We start from the raw sequence: 13017 nt of genomic DNA, 5'->3' as shown, positions 1-13017 counted from the left end.
AATCTTCCAAAGGTTGAGAGAAATAATCGTTTAATTAATTTTTTACATTACATAACACCCTAATACAGAAGCTATTGCACTTAAATTTGCCAGAGCCGTCCTGAGTGAGCATTCGGACTATTGCTCTCTTGTTTTAAACCTGTCAATTTAATTAAGTTTCCATAACATCTACAATACTGCCTCAGTGTAGGACGCCTAAAATGCAGCCTTTTGGAGAAGCTCTTCTGAACATGTTCAGCTGGAAATCAGCAGGGTGTCTGAAGAAAACAGATATGATGTATATCTGCATTTACCGTGACAGCACCAGCAGCAGTACTTAAACCTAACACTGGTCAGTATGTGGCTGCCATTAACAATGCATGATACTTTCCATCAGCAGATACTGAACAAAGATATCTCTCCAGACTTCGTAAAGCCTGGAGAAACTACATAATCAATTTTCTGGTCAGATAGAAAAAAGAAAAACAAAAAAAGTCAGGTGTTGGATACCAAGATTACAGATACAGATGATCTCCTTTGTTCCCAGTGTGAAAAATACTTTTACACAAATATAATTAGAGCTAGATGATTACCTATATTTTGATATCAGATTATTAAAGAATAATCTGGCTTTTTAACAGTGTTTAAATGTGTTTTTCAGCTGATGTGGGATTACAAATACTGAACAAAACAAGGCAACTTACAAAGGCACTAAATCTTAACCCATTCATACTGTATATACTTTGAGGGCCTGTAACTCAGACACTTTCAGTAGCATGAAGGTAAAATTTTGCATGATTTCATTGGACTTGGTGAGGAAAGATGTGACAAATCTCAGGATGTCACGTATGAGGAACTCGCAGGTTTTCATTGCCAAACCCACCTCATAGTTATCTGTTAGCTTCCGATCAAAATCTGTGACTCTATTGTCTTTCTTATTTCTGCTCATCCTTTTTACAGCAGCACTTATTAATCCCACTGTCATGTAAGTGGTCAGTGTTATATGTATTTAAAGCAGGTTAGTATAGATGAAAAGTATTTATTATTTATTGAGCACCATCAAAGCTGCCAAACTAAATGTTTTCTTTGGAGATTCAACTGTTTTCCTGCTGTGTCAGGAGGCCAATTAGCTTTAGGCTCCATTCAGAGAAATTCATTGTTGCAGAAATCCTCAGAAGCAGCATTGCTCTCCGCATGGAAGCAGGACTTGAACACAACCACTTCAAGTTCAAAATAAGACAGTGGAGCAGCAGATTCTCAATTTTTACTTTGACGATCATTTAAAAGTTTCACAAAGTAAAAACAACAACACATACTACTGAATGATTTCACTTTTACACTTTAGGTGAACCTTTCACCCCAAAAATCCAAACACTTCAAGGCTCACCACAACAGAAGAGTGACAAATATGCCAGACAGACATGGCGGTTACAGCAAACACATGCTTTGTATCAGATGTGGTCCCATTTGTTCTTGTCAGATCTTCTATGTGATGAGATTGGTTCAGTTTTATAATCAGTGATAAATGGTTTTAAATTACAAACCTGCCTTTCATAGTGAAAAACAGGAAGTAGCAACATCTGGGTGACAGCAAAAAGGAAGCCACAGCAAGATTTGCAGCAAAGAGCCGCATGTAAGAGGCTGATTGAAAACACCAAGGGCTGCTTGCTTCTTGGTGAACACATGGGTTCAGCCACACATATTTTGGACCCAGGAAATTACTTATAAGGGACTCTGTGTGAAGCTTTGCCATGAATTCGAAAATTCTCATTGAATGCAACGTCCAATGTCATTCAGAGCCTTCTCTCTGATTTTTACATTTAAAGGTTTGGACTTGAAAGAGAACATTTTTTTTCCTTTGTGAGGGATTTGTACAAGTGCAAAAGTCCAGAGAGAATGTTTAGGGAGGAGAAAACCTATAAAAATGTGATTTTAGCAGGTTAAAAAATTAACCACAGATTCACAGAAAGAAACATGAAAAAAGGGTTTTCCAAAGATTAGGCGTCACAGGTTCAAACCTTGGATGAGCCTCGATTTAAAGCAAGTGTGGAACAACCCAGATCAAAAGGACACATCAACTGTTGGAAAATGTCTGTGCACATTTGGGGGGCGTATCCAGATCTTTGAATGTAATTAATAGAAGAATTTAACATGAATCCTGAAAATCAAGGAAGCCAATGAAGGGAACCAGAAACAGGGATGATGAGTGAGCACCTGTAAGTTTTTGCTGGAGCAAAAGCTGCTGCATTCTGAATCACTTGAGGGTTGGCTGAGGAAGAATGAAAAGTGAGTTACAGTCTCAAGTTACAGTCTAGAGAGGAGAATATAAACATGTGTGTGGTACTAAAAGTCAAAACAGCCGTTCACTGACCACAGAGAGTTTTGTTCTTGTATTTGTTTCGAGAACTTTGTTTCCACTGAGGCAAACGTGTCCAAAAAAGTAGTTTTGTTTCTTAAATTCCTTTTTAATTCCACTAAAATTTTCTGATCCTAGTGTTTTTCTTCCTACAGAGAGCTCTAAACAACATTCATGTGACTTTTTTGTAGGGAAAGTGCTGCAGGTGTTGCTGTCAACATCCTGAAATTTTAAATCAAATCTGTCTCAGTGAATCAGTTCACACCCACAAGCAGCCACTGCTCCACAAATAACCACATTAAAAAAGTTCTCTTTCTCCTCGTCCTCATCCTTGTTTATGAGGTACCATCTGGGCATAAACTGTGCTCATGTCTGCTGAACCTTTGACAAAACGTTGTCTGTATCTTTTAAAGTGTTTTTCAGTTGTGCCAAAACTGTTTTTACAAACAGATTGTGTGTGTCTGTTTTTCACCTGACAAACAGCAGCCAAATAACACATCAAGACCAACACAGCCATTCAACACTGAGGGTCACTTTTTTTGTCAGCTGAATAAAAAACAAGGACAGCCAGCTTTCTAAAACATCTTTGGTACAACTGAAACATTTAAATTCTTGTTAAAGTTTTTCCACATATTGGAAATGACACAGACAGTAATCACACTAATCATCTGCTCAAAAATTCACCAATTTCCATTTTCACATCAGTTTATAGATAAAATAATGGACATTGAGCTCTCCATCCTGACGCTCAGCAGGATGTAGTGATCTATTGATCATTATATACAAAGCCAATAAAAACCACACATGCAAATATTGCCCAGATTATTTTCATGGCTGAAAAATGTCAAACGCTTTGCCAAAAATAGCAACAAGATGATGATAAGATCTCTCCAACAGCTTTGTGACAGAGCACATTCTTTGGCCTCAGGAATGACGTGCACTGAGCGGATGCTGTAAAAAACACTTTAAGAATAAAACCGGTGGTACAGTTTTAATTTTTATGTCAACAAGAAGCAGAAGCAACGACCAGTTTGTTGTCCAAAACAAACATTACCATTTCAGTTGCATCACCAGTAAGTGCGAACTGCTGCATCTGCCATGTGAAGAAACAGGATATGACTGGATACTGATATGTAAATCACAGAATAAATGCTCACTCTCATAGTTTTGCTTTCAGGAAATATGCAACATGGTGGTGAAGGCTGCGAGATGTGGTTAAAAGCACAAAGTGCATGCAACAACTCGTGTTTAACACGAACCACAAACAAATGAGGTCAAAAAGTGTTTGCATGTGAGCACCACAGAGCGTGTTGGAAACGAGCTGCAGAGAGATCTTCAGCTTTTAAAATCTCGCTCTAATTTTAGCTGAGAGCAAACTTCACTTTGTGCATACAATATCCTGCATTTTCAGCACCGATGCGTTTTAATATCGCACCACAATGAATTTTCTTTTTTAACTTGAGATATTGAAGTTAAAGTTTTTGTTTCCATGTGCACAAAGATTTTTGCATTCCTGCAATATTTTCTTTGAAGTGAGCTCAGAAGACCCAAGGACTCTTTTTCATGAACAAAAACCCTCCGAGCTCTCTCCACATGTTCTCTTTAAACAAGCCCTTTTCTGTATCGGCTTCTCCCATGAGGGAATGCAGCCTCTCCACAACCCAAACTTGACTGAAAGATGAGCCTCAGATTCGCGTCCACAACAGATGTTCTGTATTTTGAAAGAAAACAGTTAAGTTCAATCGATACTTGTGAACAGGATTCAGTCAGTCCTCAAGCTCGAGATGAGACAGATGAGAGGATGCTCTGTGACATCCTTGAGGGATAAAATCTGGAGCTGATCCACTGGCAGGCGACCAGCTTGGCTAAGTTTAAGGACTGAACAGCTGTTTGCAGCTTCTTTTTCACAGCAAGGCTCCTCTTTACCTGCATTTAATCAATACTGCAGGCCTGTGTGACTGCACTACTGAGGTTAATGAGCGAACCGCTTCTTCCAGCCCTATTTTTTTTTCTTCTGATGCATGTATCTGAATTTTATTTTGATTAGATTTGATTTCATTAGAAGTTAACACTGAAGAAATGCAGGAAAGGTCCAAAGTCAGACACTTTTCTGTTAATGATCAGCATCCAAAACTACCCAAAACTAGTTTTCACATTCGCATTTTTCTGATTTTCATATCATAAAAGAAGTTCCTACATATAATTAAATGTCTGAACTTTTTATTTACATATGAATTTACCAATTAAAAACATTCCAGTTTGTTAGTTTGCAGAGTTTTTATGGCTTTCTTTTCAAACTGCTGTGCTTATCCCCAGAAGTTTGTGCATCTTTATCACAGATTGCAGTGAAATGATGGATGTAGCCACATTAAGTCGTCCATTACTTTGTTTGCCATCATTTTGAAACCCCTCGGCTTTTTGGCAAGCACCATCTTTGTCTTCAAAGTGATTATAATTAGTCAAGAGGATCATGCTAATCAGCTAATTTAGCTCTAGCTACTTAGCAGGACTTGCCAAACCAAGGGGTGACATCACTGCGGCTGTGAGCTCTTACACGCAGTGCATGCATGCTTACTGACACTGGCAATAGCTACGATGTTATTTTAGGCTGGATAAATATCCAGCATTTAAACAATTGAATGCTCAGCAAATGAGGACATCTTAAAATCTGAGTTTTACTTTAAATCAAGTAATAATTGACAAAATAAAGCCTGAAAGTAATACTAAGGTAAACTAAGCAGTTGGGACAGCACAGGACAACATAAGGCTTCATATATCTTTTTAGCCTTTAAAGTCTATCCTTCTCTTATGAATCTTATATGAGACACACTTTTAGCCACTGTATGTAAAACAAATCCATCATTTCTGACTTCAGTGTCTTCAATTACTTGCATTAAAAAAATCTTCTTACAAAATAATTATATTTACTGTAATTTACAGACATAGGATTTAAAGCTCTTTAGAGCTCTTGAAAACAACCACAGTTCCTCTTAGAGAATACATGAAGAAACTGTGATGTGTTCTGCTCTTATTAATGTTGTTCAATGTTAATTCTCTTTGTCTGACTCGCTCCCTCTGTCCCAGCAGAGAGCTTTGGGTGTGTTGTGTCTGGAGCCCTGAGCTTGGAGATGCTCCACAATGACGCTCCTCTGAGCCTTTGGTGGCTGAGTGAGAAGGGTGGAAAAAGAAAGGAAAAAAAGGAGAGGAAGGAGGAAATGAGGACAGAAGAGAGGAAATGAAAAGACTGGAAAGGATTTTGGGAGAAGAGAGAGAAGGAAATTACATATGAGGATAGGTAAAATTATAAAGATGAGCATAAATAGTTAAGGAAAAGAAATGAAATATACACAGAGGAGGAAACTAAAGCAGAAGATAAGGCAAGAAAGGGAAATCAAAGACATAAGACAAGTGAATAAGCAATTAAGAGAGGAAATAAAGAGTGGAAAGAAAAATAAAATGCAACAAAAAGATGATAGAAGTGAAAATGAAGCGTGGTGTGGAGATGAGGCCTTTACTTTGACCTGACATCATCTGTGAATTTATATGAGTCACACTGGAACAGATACAGCACCTTAGCCTTGGCTTTAAGTGCGTGACCCACAAATCGACTGTCAACTTGTTGCTCCACGCAGAACAAATTGCTCAAGTTATTTATTGAGCTACACCCAGGTGAAGGCTGCAGCTGGAGAGGCCTCAGTCATTCGGGAACTTCGCTCCACGGTCACAGATAAGGCGGGTTTGGCAGAGGTGAGATAGTCCAGCTGGTTTGGGACTTCTGTGGATTTGTGTTTTCTGTCATCACAGGATGAACCCCAGACATTTTGAGTGTTTTCCTTGATGTGTGCATCTGATAATTCAGCGCTAATAAAATAAAGACAAAGTGTTAAGTGTTTCCATAAGATTTTGAGTGAAATTGGTATTTGATATTGTTACAAAGCCGTGATCTTCACCGAGGCTTTAAAATATGCAAATCCAGAGGAGTACAGTGATGCTGTATGTAGCTCCCTATGGCCGCGTGCCAAGAATCACTGGTTTATGCACTTAAAAGCACGGTAAACAATAATTAGCAACTTTGACTTTTAAACAAGTCTGAAGTGCTCATAATATTTCCCGACCCTTACTAAATGTTATTTAGGAACCACCAATTAGTAAAGGTTCAGGTGCTTGTCAGATGTTCAGTTATATATGAACAACATTAGTGTGTTGACTCCCTCATGTTGCTTGATGCTGTATAATCCCCCCTTTCTGTGTCATAGTGCTTCAGTGTTTCATCTTCTTCTCCTGCAGCACCTTGGCTCCTACCTCAGCCCGTGATTCCCACACTACTTCTACCGCCGCCTCCGGAGCCGCTGGAGAAGCTGTTGCCTACACCCGAGGTCTTCTTCGGTGAGTTGAACAAATGTGGAGGTTTTTTGACCCGGTGTCTGCTCATTTTTCGACAGCAGCGTCGTACATATGCTTCGGATCTAAGATCGCTTTTATGCTGGCACTGCTTTGCACCTGACACACCCCTTGTTTTAGGGCATCCTTGGTTGAGTGAACACAATCCACACATTGACTGGGCCTGGAATAGCCTTCCAGGATGGAGCCTCTCCTCTTATCAGGACTGCCTATGATCAGCTTCGCCAACTGGGCCAGTCCTTTGCAGGATCACCCATCTGTCCTCCATGCCATCCATCTATCATGACCTAGCCAACATTTTCCATAAGGGTCTTGATCCCACTCCCTCCTCACTGTGCAATAGACTGTAAAGTTTGTCCAAGCCAGAACGGGAGGTCATGGAGAAGTACATCACAGACTCCTTGGCCCTTGGTATCTTTTGCCCATTCTCATCTCTGCTTTGTGCAGTGCAATCCTGAGGACACTCCTTCAGCCAGCGCTCGTCCGTTAAACCAGTCGCTGTAGATGCTCACCTCTGTCCAGGAGTCTGCCCTGTTTTCCTCAAGGAGGACTTATGCATGTGAATTGGAGAGGGAAGTCTTTTTCACTGCTCAGTCTAAAGACAGAGTGGAATCTATAGGACCATCGGCTTGGATGCTAAACATAGAGACTGTGGATGTTTTTGTTTTCCCTTTTTGAAATACACTGTAAATAGTTTTTTCACATTACTGTAAATGCATTGAACTGCATTCAGTGTCTGCATTTGAGTCCTTCCTGCTCTTGGAGTATGATAGTACCATACTGTACCTCTGTCTCATCTCACCTAAAATAAAAACCAATGCCTAAAATGAGATTATGAGGCTTATAAAGCTTTGGGGAAAATTATTGTTAAATGAGTGAAGGCTTTAAAATGACTTGACTATCAGTGTTATCAACTTAAAGGCAAACAGAACAATCTGTCATCTTTTTAGCATTTAGTAAACACTAAAATTTGTACACAAATGGGAGATGTTTCAACCCCTCAAAGACCCCAAGATCTACTTTCCTGTTTGCTGGAGTTGTTGGGTTCTTTGGATTCCTCCCACACTACAAAGTCGTGTTTGTTAGGTTAACTAGTGATTCTAAAATAGCGCTGGTTAGCATCGCTCAGCGCCTCATGACTCTGGATTTGTGGTTAATTAATGAATAGATAGATACCCATATTGTCTTTGTAGAATGTAACAGATAATTTCTCTACATCCACTTTGAGGCCAACTTCCAGTGAATCTTAAGTTGCTTTGAGCTGTTTTCACACATTATTACAGTTGCCCTTTCTCAAATGTGGCAGTCAGTTGGATTTTCACATGCTTCAGACGCATTCTCACTACTGGAAATTCTGTTTGGTTTAGGCGTGGGAGCTGCTTGGGAAGGACGTGCAGGATGCATGACACCCACTGACTGTCTGTGGATTCATTAAACCTGCACTATTCCTACATCACATAAACTTTGTACTTGAGAGTAAAAACTTGGCGGATTAAAGATCATTTAGTATATAATCCAGCTGCACTGCACATTTGTGTTGTTGCATGTAATGAAAACTTCAGTGCTGCAGTGCACACGTGGGCTAACAGCTTTAAAGTCTCATAAGTCTCGCTTGTATTTGTAAGTATATACTTGCAGACATGCATTTGCCCCATAAGTGTTTTTATTGAGTCTGAGCCCAAAGAGGATTTGGTAACCAGCAAGTATATCCCCCTATGTCAATTAGCTAACATGTTGATGTCAGCATGGTCAGTATAATCCCCCTCTTAATGTACTGTAATGACCCCCTCCCCTCCTTTCCCAGCTCCCCTTTAGTGAGATACTCAGCACACACACAACAATTTCTAAGGGACAACAACATGACAGGATGCTGCATTAGCTCAGCGGTCATAACAACATTAACAGGGGCTCAATGAAACCCTCCAGGGCTTTGACAGAGACAACTTTCTGACCCTGCAAACAGCTCTGACGTGCAGGCATTAAATTTAAAGTTCATCTTGATCTCTTTCATACCGCCTCCATACAATGCTTCCTCTTAGTGTTGCATTTTAATTTGATTTAACTTTATGAGCAGGATCAGATGCTGGGATCCATAAACTTTTAGTTTTTCTTTTTTCTTCAGGAAAAATATCACCATTTAGGAAAATCTAAAGTTGCATGAAATCGAATAAAAGAGCAAAGGGAGGCTTTCGAAAACGATTTAATAGAATCAAATTCTACAGTCAGGCTTGTGTCTTGGAAATTGAACAAAGCTGATGTTAGCTGAAGGCTACCGTGCAAATATTCAACAGGTATAATGTTTGCCATTGTAATGCACACCATGTTTGCTGAAATATATGAAAGTGATGACTGATGTGGCTTATGTTCATCATCCTTTGAAGCAAATAAAATATACCCCTATCAGGTTTCAGTTTCTCTAACATCTGCAATCAGGCTAATACTCAGCCACATGACAGTGTATATGCACAAATAAGCAATCACGTGCCACTTTATTAGGTAAATCCTGCTAGTACCAGGTTGGACACTGTTTTTCTTCACAAGTAACTTAAATCTTAGTGGCAATAAGATTTAACAATGTGCTGGAAAAATTCCTGTTTAAATGATGCTTAACTGGTACAAAAGGACTCAAAGTGGGTCAAGAAAATATTCCTTACACCATGACATCAGCACCTAAAGCCATGACCTGTTAACATAAGGCCGGCTATTTGCCTCTGGCATCAAGAAGGCATTTTTGCCCAGAGAACTCCCGCTCACTGGATATTTTCTCTTTTTTGGATAATTCTTCATAAACTCTAGATTGTTGTGTGGGGAAATTCCAGGAGATCAGCAGTTTCTTATATACTCAGACCAGCCTGTCTGTACCAACAACCATTCCAGGCATATTAGTATCATTAACCAGTCATTAAGGCATGACAGCGAGGACGAGCCGACCCCAGAATCAGGTCAGAGGAAGCGTCAGGAGATCAGGGGTCACTTAAGCAACAGTGTGTGCATGTAAATAGTGATGTGTGTACACATGTGTGTGGGTGTTGGTAGCTTGGACAGCATGTGATGAAGGGAAATGTAAGGTGCCAGAATGTAATAGTGCTCCAAACCTCAAATGACAGAAATGGGATATCCACCTCTGACTCATGAAGTTCAATGCAGAGTAGATCATCTCAGACACATGCAGACACACTTATTTGTTATTTGTTACTTGGGGGTGGCTGTGGTTCAGGAGGTCAAATCATCAACTGATTGTAAGGTTGGTGGTTTGATTCATGGCTGCTCCAGTCTGCATTCCAAAGAATCCTTGGGCAAGATCCTGAACCTCAAGTTGCTCCCGCTGTGTTCACTGGAGTTTGAAAGTGTGTGTGAATGTTAGATAGAAAGCACTTAAATGTAGAAAAAAGTGTTGTGTGAATGAGACATGTTGGATACATTTTTGAGTGCTCAAGTAGGATAGAAAAATGCTGTAAAAGAACCAGCCCATTTATCTGGTTGATGGATTAAACAACTATTAAAAAATGAACTTGATGTTTTTTAAATAAAAATGAACATTTTGAATTGTAGAATTGAATTGTTTTTTGTTGTTTTCTTATACAATTACTATATGAATCTATACAGAAAAGTGTGATGATATTTTGGTACCCTGTAGCACACTGTTGCCCTCAGTGAATGAACCAGTAGAAAGGTTTTATGTGTTTATCACTTATCTTGGAGTGTGACAGGTCATTAGCAGATGTCACCATGGCGATATACCCCAGCAACATGTGAACCACTATCAACCATCCAGTGGAGACTTCAGTTCTGCTTCTGTTTATTCCAAACTACCAGTCGTCTTGAACTTAAAACACAGTGAAAGACTTTGTTTGCTTATTGTGTTTACTGATAAACATTCATCAGGTTTGTAAGATTACTGTATTTAATTTCCTTTTGACCTTCACAGCTAAACCAACAATAATGATGTCCAGCAACACCGCTACAATGAAACGTTATCCCCTCACGTCAACATTAATTGGCCTCCTTCTCGCTCTACAGGACTCAGCAAACGTCTGGGCCAAGATGGCGGCTAATGATGCCTAGCTTGCCAAGGGACTCAGACAAGGCTGCCATTTCAGCCAGGGTAACGGTCCAGTCAGAGTAGCACACGCATCCAAGACAGCTGGTCGCACAAACCCAGCTGTCCAGAGGATCTGATAGTCCAGACATCCCGCTGGACAATCAGCAATGACAGTCAAGTCTGGTCCTGGAGGTACATGTGTGGCTATGTCTACCATTAATGTCAAACTCGTTTTTGTTTATGAGCCACATACAGCTCTATTTGATCTCATGTGACTCAGATCAGTAAAACTAATCCATAGTAAGCTCTAAAACATAATGTCTCTAAATGTTCCCATTCCTTTTCAGTCTAAAGAAGAAAAAGCACACTCTGAAAATGTTCACATTTAATGACAATCACGTAGAATACAGATAAAGATCAGCCTGCAATAGTTTTAACAACAATAAGTGCAGTAAGCAACAATATGTCTCTTCTTCCACATTCACTCTCCTGTCAAGAAAAGAAATGCTACAGCCATAAATCAAAGAAGGAAAGCAAGAAGTCGACATGGCTCATTAGCTTAACCACCTAAGTTCTATACTACTGCAGGAATAATGTCTTTGCCAGTTAGGAGGCAGCAATGATTAACACATTTAATAATAAATAACTAGTGGTGCAAAATACAGCATAAAGCCTTCCTTCTGTACAAGATATCTTTATCTATTGTGACGGTTTTGTTTCAGAAGTTATTAGGAAGTCCCGCTATGCTTACTTTTTGCCAAGCACTTTTTTCTGGCTTTATATAAAAAGAAGCTTGAAGGACGTACGGTAAATGGACTTGTTCTTATATAGCACTCATACAGCATGCCTCATTCACCTATATTCATACAAGCTCTATTTATTTAATATTTACTCTGATTAAAGCACTGGAGAGCAATGTGGTATTCAGTGCCTTGCACAAGGATACTTGGGGATACAGACAGGAATTAAACCCCCAACCTTTCTATTACTAGATGCCTTGCTCTACCTCCTCAGCTACATCCACCCTGGATTTTCGTGGGAGAATCTCAGCAGATATTCTTTCACAGCCCATTATTGTAAATAATTTGGGTAATATTTACAACTTGCACAGATGTTTGTTTACTATGGTATTTGTATCTGTGTACATCTTTGCTACATTCATGTTTGCCTCATAAATGTATGATTCTCCAAAGAGCAGAGAGACAGTGTGGATTTGTGAAATCTGAGCTATCAGCTCATACAGTGAAGGGGTCGTGTGTATGCATGACAAAAAAAGGTGAGCAGTTGGTGACTTTGAAGTAGGCTATAGGTTGCCTAGTGTACGATGTAATGCAAGCATATTCTGTGTTTTGTTTTTTACATTTGCTGAACTCAAAGATTTTTTTCTTTACTTTTTTCTGCATGAACAAGACACATGTTTGGGCGGGCTGAGACCACCCCTGCTTACAGCTATCTCCGGCCCAGGTCTCCAGTGAGCTCAATGGTGAGGGCAGGATATGAATATTAACAACAAGCCCTGAGGAGGCTTTCCATGCGTGTGCAAGTAGGAGAATGCAAGTTGTGCAAGACGGTGCCCAATACACAGCACGTATTAGCTGATGGTTGGTACTGTAAGTGATTAATAAAGCAAAAATGTCAAGCAAACAACAGGATGAATTAAGTGTCTCACCTGGCATCAATGACAATCGTGTGTATGTGTGTGTGTGTGTGTGTGTGTGTGTGTAAGATAGGTTGCTTTGTTTCATCCACATGAGAGTCCTCCAAGGGTTGAAGTGTCTTTTCCACCTCATGTCTCCATGGTGAAACAAATTAGCTTCCTTCCCTGAGAGATCATTGAGGAGCTGTGTGTGTGTGTGTGTGTAGGTGTGTGTGTGTTTGTGTGTGTGTGTGTGTGTTTGTGTGTAAGCGAGTGAGACAGGTGGTTCCAGGTGTCTTTTGCAGATCGCAGTGGTCGGGTAGCGACGCCCGTCTCATCCCTGCTGTCTGAACGCACACTTGTTTGTTATTACACATCTGTCTGCTGAGCTACACGCCTGCTGCAACTGAATAATGATCATAAACATACACGCACACACACACACACACACACACACACAAATTATCTGTAATTGGGAGAACAAACTCAGCTCATTTGTTCAGATGAAAGTATGCATTTTGTTATTAGATGTTGTTATTAGATACTCCTCGGGGTGGTCTGTTTGATAAGCCTAGTATGTTTATGTGATCCTTCTCCTGGCTT

General features: G+C 39.9%; 1 long non-coding RNA gene across 1 annotated transcript; it reads left to right on the top strand.

Annotated features, from left to right (window-relative positions):
- Nucleotides 1-10485: 10485 nt before the first annotated feature.
- Nucleotides 10486-12414, top strand: LOC102076607 (uncharacterized). The gene is made up of 3 exons (XR_266094.4): nt 10486-10621; nt 10757-10970; nt 12189-12414. It is a non-coding gene; the product is annotated as an uncharacterized LOC102076607 (long non-coding RNA).
- The last annotated feature ends 603 nt before the right edge of the window (nt 12415-13017 follow it).

Source organism: Oreochromis niloticus, linkage group LG12 (genome assembly GCF_001858045.2).
Source record: "Oreochromis niloticus isolate F11D_XX linkage group LG12, O_niloticus_UMD_NMBU, whole genome shotgun sequence".
Taxonomy (NCBI): Eukaryota; Metazoa; Chordata; class Actinopteri; order Cichliformes; family Cichlidae; genus Oreochromis; species Oreochromis niloticus.
Note: the sequence above shows the minus strand (reverse complement) of the source record. Positions and strands in the feature narration are given on the sequence as shown.